The sequence below is a fragment of the Stomoxys calcitrans genome, chromosome 4 (genome assembly GCF_963082655.1).
Source record: "Stomoxys calcitrans chromosome 4, idStoCalc2.1, whole genome shotgun sequence".
In the NCBI taxonomy this organism is placed as follows: Eukaryota; Metazoa; Arthropoda; class Insecta; order Diptera; family Muscidae; genus Stomoxys; species Stomoxys calcitrans.
In genome coordinates this window covers 2,009,226-2,018,069 of record NC_081555.1, presented here as the reverse complement: position 1 = coordinate 2,018,069, position 8,844 = coordinate 2,009,226, and positions in this window count along the sequence as shown.

Below are 8,844 nucleotides of genomic sequence, written 5' to 3'. Positions count from 1 at the left end.
CTGAAATTTTGCGTGCGGTATTACGACTTCCACCAATTGTACCAAGTACGCTCCATATCAGTCTATAACCTCTCTCTCGATCATCCTTGTTCGGTTCCCAGATGCTTTAATTTTTGCTGGTTTCACAGAAGTTTGGTATGTAGAATAAAATTTTGCGCTTCAATTAAATTTAGTTTGTATAAATTTTGAGCAGAATCCATGGTGGTGGGTTCCCAAGATCCGGTCTGGCCGAACTTAGCACGCTTTTGCTTGTTCCAGCTCTATTGTTAGCCCATTAAACGCCATCTCACTACTTAAATTAAACATCACCCCACAAAACGAAAAATACTGGCTCATCCTTACATTGCATTATACTGCTCATATTTTGTCAAATGAAAAAAAAAAACAACCTTTTTATCATTGATTCACCTAAACACCTCAAAATAGGCATAAGAATCCCTAAAAGTATGCAGACATTTTCTACTTATGTATAGTTGCAATTGGGATTTGCCAAATGCTGTGGCATTAACGTTGACGTAAACATAATGTAGGGCATGATCATGCTGATGATGATAATGATGATGCTGGCACTGGCTTTGCATTTCACGATTTTGTTTTATTCGTTGTGGCCATAGCCTTTTTTTCATCAACATTGACATGCTGTGTGCCAAATCGGTTTAATGAACTAAATAGACAATTTTGTTCGTTTCCATCGTTAGCTTTTATGTGCCATTTTCGTGCAGTCTCCTCTTTCGCTGCTTTCGTCATTCATCCTTTTGTTGGGTGTTGCTCTGGTGGTTGTAGAGCCAAGCCGTTTGTTATCATCGAATGTTTCCACATTCACACACAAAACAGACCCAGTTAGCAAATAATCCAAACCACTCCTACCTCAGCGCTGCTGACGCCCTCCTTCCCCTTTCCCCCCAAGACAAAAAACACAGAAAACCACCATTGACACTTTACACAAGTTCCAACCAGACCGACCCATCAGACCAACCAACCAAACAACTCGGAATATTTACAACGTTGTTGGTTGTTGCACACATTAACCTCATTTTAGTGTTTTTAATAATTCAGCAAACACTGTAGCCGCTGCTTTTGGTATCTCAGTGCCGAAGAATGATTGCAAATTTCAAAATGAAAATAAAGGAGGTGGAAATTGTGAGGTAAAAAAGAAAAAAAAAAAGAGATCACAAAGGAAAAAAATTAACAAACCATGGCGGTATGGTGAAGAGAAAGTGAAAGGACAATGCGAGAGTATATATTAAACAAGTAAAAAGCCATTAAATTCGGCCGGGCCGAACTTTGGATACCCACCACCTCAAATATATACGAGTACATAAAACACATTCCTACTACACCACATTCCTAGAAAAACAAAAACCCCATTTTGAAAGATAGGCAGAGAAAATGTGTTTGCTTTGTAATAGCGTTTAACTGGTTTCCTACAATGGGAAACCAAACTACTCATGAAACTATGCTCTTTAGAGTTAGAAATTCCGTTAAAATCCGGTTAAAATTACTCCATTTATGAACACATAGCAGATATATCGAAATATGTCCGAACATAATCTAACTCGGCACGAGCATCGAAGGATTTAAAAAACTGATTGTAGCAAATTTCAGCAAAATCGGGCAATAAATTTACTTTTTATGGCCCATATACCTTAAATCGGGAGATCGGTAAATATGGCAGCTATATCCAAACATAGATCGAACTGAAATATATTGGAAATGGATGTTGAGGCGCCCTAAAAAAATTATTGTACCAAATTTCAGCCAAATCGGGTAACAAATGTGAAGGGTATAACACATCTCACTGTGTTAAATTTCAGCGTAATCGTGTAAAAAGTTCGCCATCTATGGGCCCAAAAACTTAAATCCGTAGATCGGAATTGTAGCCAAGTTGGACAAAAATTGCGGCTTCTAAGGGCTTAAAAAGTCAAATCGGGAGATCGGTTTATATGTGAGCTATATCAGTTTATAGACCGATTAAGACCGTACTAAGCTCAGTTGTTGGAAGTTATAACAGAACACCGCATGCAAAAGTTCAGCCAAATCTGATAAAAATTGTGGCTTCCGGGGGCTCGAGATGTCAAATCGGGAGAACGCTTTATATGGGAGCTATATCAGGTTCTTGACCGATTCGGACCGCTATCGTGATTTCGACAGAGGGGCGGACGGACGGACATGGCTATTTCGAATCAGAACGTCGAGACGTTTAAGAATATATATACTATATGTGGTCTTAGACGAATATTTCGAGGTGTTACAAACGGAATGACTAGATTAGTATTCCCCCATCCTATGGTGGTGGGTACAAAAAGGTATTAAGTTCGGCCGAGCCGAACTTTGGATACCCACCACCTCGGATATATATATTGAAACCCTTTCGTCATAATACTGTGAAAATGCATCATTTATGAACCCATAGCAGCTATAACCAAATATAGTCAGATCTCCACCATATTCAAGAAGGCTATGTTAGGGTCTAACACAACTCATTGTTCTACATTCATCGGTTCAAAAATGCTCTTTTGAGCCTAAGAACTTATGCCGGGAGATCGGTATATGTATATGACAGCTATATCCAAATATAGACCGATCTAAACCATATTGAACACGAATGTCGAGGAGCCTTACACTGCCGACAGTGTCAAATTTAATCGAAATCGAGTAATAACGTGCTTTTATTGTCGCAAGAACTTAAAACGGGAGATGGGTACATACGGCAGCTATATCCAAATATAGACCGATCTTGACCATACTCGGTACAAAGGTCGAGCAGCCTTACGCAACTCATTGTGCCTAATTTTATTTAAACGGCTATTATATTCACCTTTTATAGGTCTTAAACATTAAATAGGGAGATCGGTATATATGGTTGCCATGTCCAAATCTGGACCAATATGGGCCGTATTGAACTGCAATATCGAGGAGCCTAACACAACTTTCTGTAACAAATTTCTGCGAAACCGGGCAATACCTTAAATCGAGAGATCGGTCTATATGACCAAATCGGTCCAGATTTGGATATAAATTAAATAAGGATGTCGAGAGGGCGAATATAACTTACTGTCCCAAATGCCAGCGAAATCGGACAATAAATGCCCCTTTTATGGGCCCAAGACCCTAAATCGAGTGACCAGTCTATATGGCCGATTTGGGCCGTATTGAAAAAGCATGTTAAGAAGCTTAACACAACTCACTGTCCCAAATTATTTCAGCGAAATCGGATAATAAATGTAGCTTTAATGGGCCTAAGACCTTAAATCTTCAGATCGGTCTATATGTGGGCTATATCAATATGTAGTCCGATATAACCCATCTTCGAAATTAACCTGCCTATGGAGAAAAAAAAAGAATCTGTGAAAAGTTTGAGCTCAATATTTCTATTTTTAAAGATTGTAGCGTGATTTCAGACGGACGGACAGACAGACGGATATGGCCAGATCGTCTTAGATTTTTACGACCACCAAGAATATATATACTATATAGGCTTAGAAATGGATATTTCGAGGTGTTGCAAACGGTGTGACAACACGAATATAACCCCATCCTTCGATGGTGGGTATAAAAAAGTGATCGGTTAACCCTCCCCCAACTTATGGCCATATCCATTCTCACTTCATAGTGTCCATATTGTTTATTAAAAAAGTTTTCCCTTTAACACTTCACCATATTTGTTTTTTAGTATTGGGTTGGTTGATAGTGGCCATTCATAGCCTTTCTTAGAATTTTCCTCTATCTTGGTTTTCATTTTTCTTAGATCTCGTTATATGACTTCCCAGCATGTTGTATGATTTCTTAAATTGACTCCTATGGCTTGAATTATGTGTGTGTTGGTCGGTTTTTTTACGGTAGGGTATTGCTATGCAATAGTCAGCATCATCATTATGACAGTTATTGTGGTGCATAAACCGATGGCAAATCACAGCAGGTTTCTCTATGTGTGGATGTGGCTTAGTTTCTTCTTTCTGAACGACATTTCTTAGCTAAAAGTTAATAAGAAAAGGAAATTTCCACCCAAAGGATCAATGACCAACACAGTGAGTGACTAAGTGAGTGAGTTAGCGAGTGATGTTGCTCTGAATATCCATTTGCCATTCTAGTTGAGTGCACTGTAGCTTTAGATGAATGCTTGACTGAGTGGACGACTGACTGTTTATCCATCCACCTTTGCTTGATTACACCCTTCAACATACGAGTGCAACATTTGTAGGAGGTTATTGAGCTGCTTTTTGTGCATATGCTGGTGTGGCTTTGAAAATCCTTATTTTTTTATGATTACTAGCTGCAACGAAAATAACAACAGCAATAACAACAACAAGAAACCACTCTCTTACATTAAATGCCCCTGTTGCTATTGCCGTTGCCATAGTGGCCATTCCTTGTTGCCTCCGGCCAAGACCATTAACCAAAGCAAGCAACAATGCCATGAATATGAGAGGTGCGGTTCGTTTTATGTTGAAAACCACCAACAGCAACAACAACTTCAAGAGTAGTGATAATTTGCCCTCCTTTATATGGCCAAGGGGGTTTTGATGGTATAATAAGCCGGATGCACAATAGCTTTCAGCAATGGATATGGGAAGGGATTTGTTTAAAGTAGCGCATATTTGAGCTATTAAGCAAAAAATTAGTCAAATTATTAAAAAAAGGAAAATTGCAAAATCTTTTTTTTTCAAAAATAAGATTCTTTTTGTGTCCTTGGACATTTAGAACACAACTAAGCTCCTTACAAACCATAAGGCAATCTGAAGTTTAAATGCCGGAAATATGTGTTATAAAAAGCATTAAATTGGTCGAATTATGGCAATAGAATTAAAAAAAACAAAATCTTTTTCCCAACTTTGGTCTTTTGGCAAACTCCTAGGACTTAATTTAGCTTCTCTCAGCCATGCCGTATGTCAATCTGAAATTTAACGCTTTCAATATTGCCCCCATTTTATTATGAGAGAAACCTTTCATCGTTTCAATCCGATTTCACTTTTTTATGCTGTTTGCCATGTTTCCATTTTATAACATCAGTTTTATATCGATACCTAGTTTGTCCTTCGATGTTTTTTTTTTTAACAAAAAATTACTCCCTCTTTGGTGATGGAAGCAAGCTGCCTCAAACAATCTGCCTTTAAAATTTTTCGTGTACATTCCATTTAACGATATGGCCATAACAATAAACAGCGGACATTACAAGAATATAAAATAACGAAACATATCATCTTCTCCCCTGTTGGTAGTTGGAAAGGAAAGCTTTCTATGCCTTTTTGGGTGGGGAGCCACAGCACAAAGGTTGGGTTTAAATTGGCCCAATATTGATGTGCCAAGGTACCATGATATTCAAGGTTTTTACTCTTAGTGGAAATGAAATTTTTTGCAGAGAAATTTTTGAAAAGGTGTGATCATTTTTCAAGGCACTTTGTAGAGATTGGAATAGTTTAGAGGATTATGTGGCAAAGTTTTGTGAAAATCGACATTGAGCTTCCGGGAATATTAAGATGAGATAAGCGTTTATTTGCTCTGCCTATGAGGAAACCAAGTATAAGCTTTATTTCAAGTTTAAAATCTAAATTAGTAAGGGAGCTATCAGATTTTTTATTGTAATACATATGTCGCAGTCGTACAAGAAGAGCGCCCTATAAATGCCGCCGACAGTAGTGGGGGAAAACCAACGCTGAACATTTTTTATGATGTTTTTGCCACAAAATATGCCGAACTCAAAGCCACGGTGCCCTCTTAGGTACAAATTTTCCGTAGAACACTTCGAGGGAAGCTATACTAACAAAATTAGTGCGACTCTCTCTCTCTCTCCTTTGGAAGAAAAATACTGTAAACAAAACTTTTTTTTTTTCTTGTTTGAGCGAAGATCATTTCATTTCACAATTTTTCGTTTGTTTTTTATTTCGAGACGAGCTTAATGTTCGGAGATTTTTGCAGTGGTAAAGGTTAGAAGACTTTACAACCATATTAGGTGTGGAGGCCTCGTCATACATTGACATGTCGTACTTGTATTGAAAATACCGCGAAAACGTGTCTACAAAACACATGCGGTGGAAGAGAACAGCTAGTGTGGAAAATATCAAACTTGTCAAATTTTGGGGAGAAGTTTTTAACTGTCGTCAGCATTAGGAGGAAACAACCAACTCTGAAATTTTTGTTCTTATGTTCTCGCCAGGACTCAAACCCATGCTTTCAGCGTCAGGGCATACGCTGAAATAAGCATATGCGCATAATCGCAGTTGTCAACCGCTTCTCCAGCAGACCTCCGGCCCATTATGTTCGTACTAGAGATGTGCGCGTGAGTAATTTTTTACTCACGCACGCTCACGAGACAAAAAATGTTACTGACGCACGCCTTTTTTATGTCGACTAACAGTCACGCACGCTCACGAGACAAAGAGTTTACTCATGCACGACTCACGAGACACTCACGAGAAAATCACAAGGTTCGAGTCACGTTTAAAGAAATATTTTTTCATGAAGCGAACTATTTTTCCATGCGAAATCATACAGCACTTGATCGTACGAATATTGTATGAGCCCTGCTTAACAACTTATTTGCTCTTTTCATTTTTATGCATCTGAAGGCAGATTCGTATGTTAAAATACCGTATAATTTGAGGGCATGCAAAGCATTTGGTGTTCCCCAATTTTTTTAAACTTTAGTCGTAATTTTCTGGTGAGTCGTGAGCATCTCGTGAGAGTATCTGAGTATTTCATGAGTCGTGATTAGTGTCGTGATAATGATTTCACTCGCTCACGCTCACGTACAAAGAATTTTAATTCAATCACGGCCACTCACAATCAAGTGATTGAATTTGGATTTCACTCACGAATCATTTGACTCGACATGACAACTCACGACTTACGACTCACGTGCACACCTGTAGTTCGTACTAGAAAGAAATGATATAAGAGAGAGAGAGAGAGAGACGAAAGTAGGAAGAGAATGGGGGAGGTAAACGAAAAATTGCGTTAGAGATCGAAAAAAAATCACACCGACTAGAGAGCTGTGCCGTCAACCTTCCCAAGCCCTTACAGAAGTCTACAATGACTCGGGAGTCGAAAGACAGTTGAGAGTTCAGTGATGAGAAGAGGGATTTTGTGGATTATGTGTGAACACTGTTCAACCATAATCTTACAGCACAGCGGATGCTTCACTACTTCAGTAACCTGGCCTTGCAGTGGCCGGTCAGGGCTCCCACCAAGTAACCAAGGTCAGGCTTCCCCATCCCAAAGACTATCGACGTTCTCGTTTCAGAGAACCTCGGCCACTGGGACTTGACACGCCAAATGTTTGCATTCGCAGCAGTAGGCATCCACAATTCCAGCACAAAGAACAGCACAGAGGGGGTTCGCTGCTCGCAAAATCTATCAGCCATCCAAACATTGCCAGCTTGTCATCCGCCTTGTTCCCTGCCACACCTTGATGGCCCGAAACTCAGTACAATCTGACATCAGCTCCTAAACGTCCGCGACGCGCTGCAGAAAGGGCCTTCAGCGCTGCCCGACTGTGCACATAAATCGTGACACTCTGACAGGGCCGCTGCTCCTGACTCAAAATCACATTCCAATCCATGAGAATCGCAAAAACCTATGCCTGAAAGATACTGCAACCTTCCAGAGGTCTATGTGGCATCCTAATTCTTAGGAATTTCAACAAAAACTCCTGCCCCAGTGCACCCACCCAGCTTGCACCAAAGAAATACAGTACGCCCACGCTGAGAACCAAGAACAACCTATAGATCGTCATCGAAGAAAGATCCGTCCAGCACATAGATCGTTGAGTCGCCAATGCCACGAAGTCATTCCAAGCCAGCGGCCTTCGGCAGAACGAACAAATGCCCGCCTTGTTCCTGGCTCACTCAATACAATTGCAAAGATCTCAGATCAAGTACCAAATTTAGTGCTGCTTTTAGAGCAGTCCTCCTCGCCCCCCGTAATCAGCGCTCCTATACTTTCTCCATCATACCGCGTAGATCCATCTTCCAAGGGCCCGGTGCCATATCAGGCAACCATATATGAAAATCGTCCGAACCACAGCGTTGTACATCTAGTGGACTGGCCCTGGTTTAAGTTCGAAACTCCTACCTATCGAGATGCGATGTGAGTAGATAGCAATAAGCACCCGTTTGACTCTCTCCTCAATGTTTTTTTCTCCAGTTCAATTTCTGGTGCAGAATAAAGCCCACGGATTTAGCCTCCTTGGAGAGCGGCAAACAAGTATTGAACCTACGCAGGCTATCTGAATGTTAGCAAACAAGAATGGTAGCCCTATTTTCTTCATGCTGCTTTCGGAGCAGTCCTCCTCGCCCCCCCGATATCAGCACCGCGGCAATACCCTGAACCTTCTCCATCATACATCGTAGACCCATCTTCTCAAGGGCCACATTAGGCACCCATAGGTGAGGATCGGCTGAACCGCAACAGTGTACGTTTCAGTGGTCCCTTCTTGGTCTAAGTTCCCAACTTCTATCTATCGAGTTGCGACATGAGTTGAGCGCAGACCCCGTTTTTTTCTCCAGTTCAAATTCTGCTCAAGAATAACGCCCAGGCATTTAGCCTTCCGAGAGAGCGGCAAACAAATATTGGTTTAATTCAAGTTAACTTTGGTTTTTAGTTCTATAGGTGAACCTACATAAGCCTTCTAAATGTTTGCAAAATTGAATGGTAGGCTTACTGTCTTTTCCATTCCTTTATGTACTATTTTGGGATTTTATACCAGTCGCCACTCTTGTTAGTACATCTATTTTGATATTTTTCAATGTGCCTGTTGTGCTCAGAATTTTATGCCTGTAAGTATGCTTTAGAAATTGGTTCAGATGGCTCTTTCAATTAGCTCATATATTTATGCGGGTGGTGTTG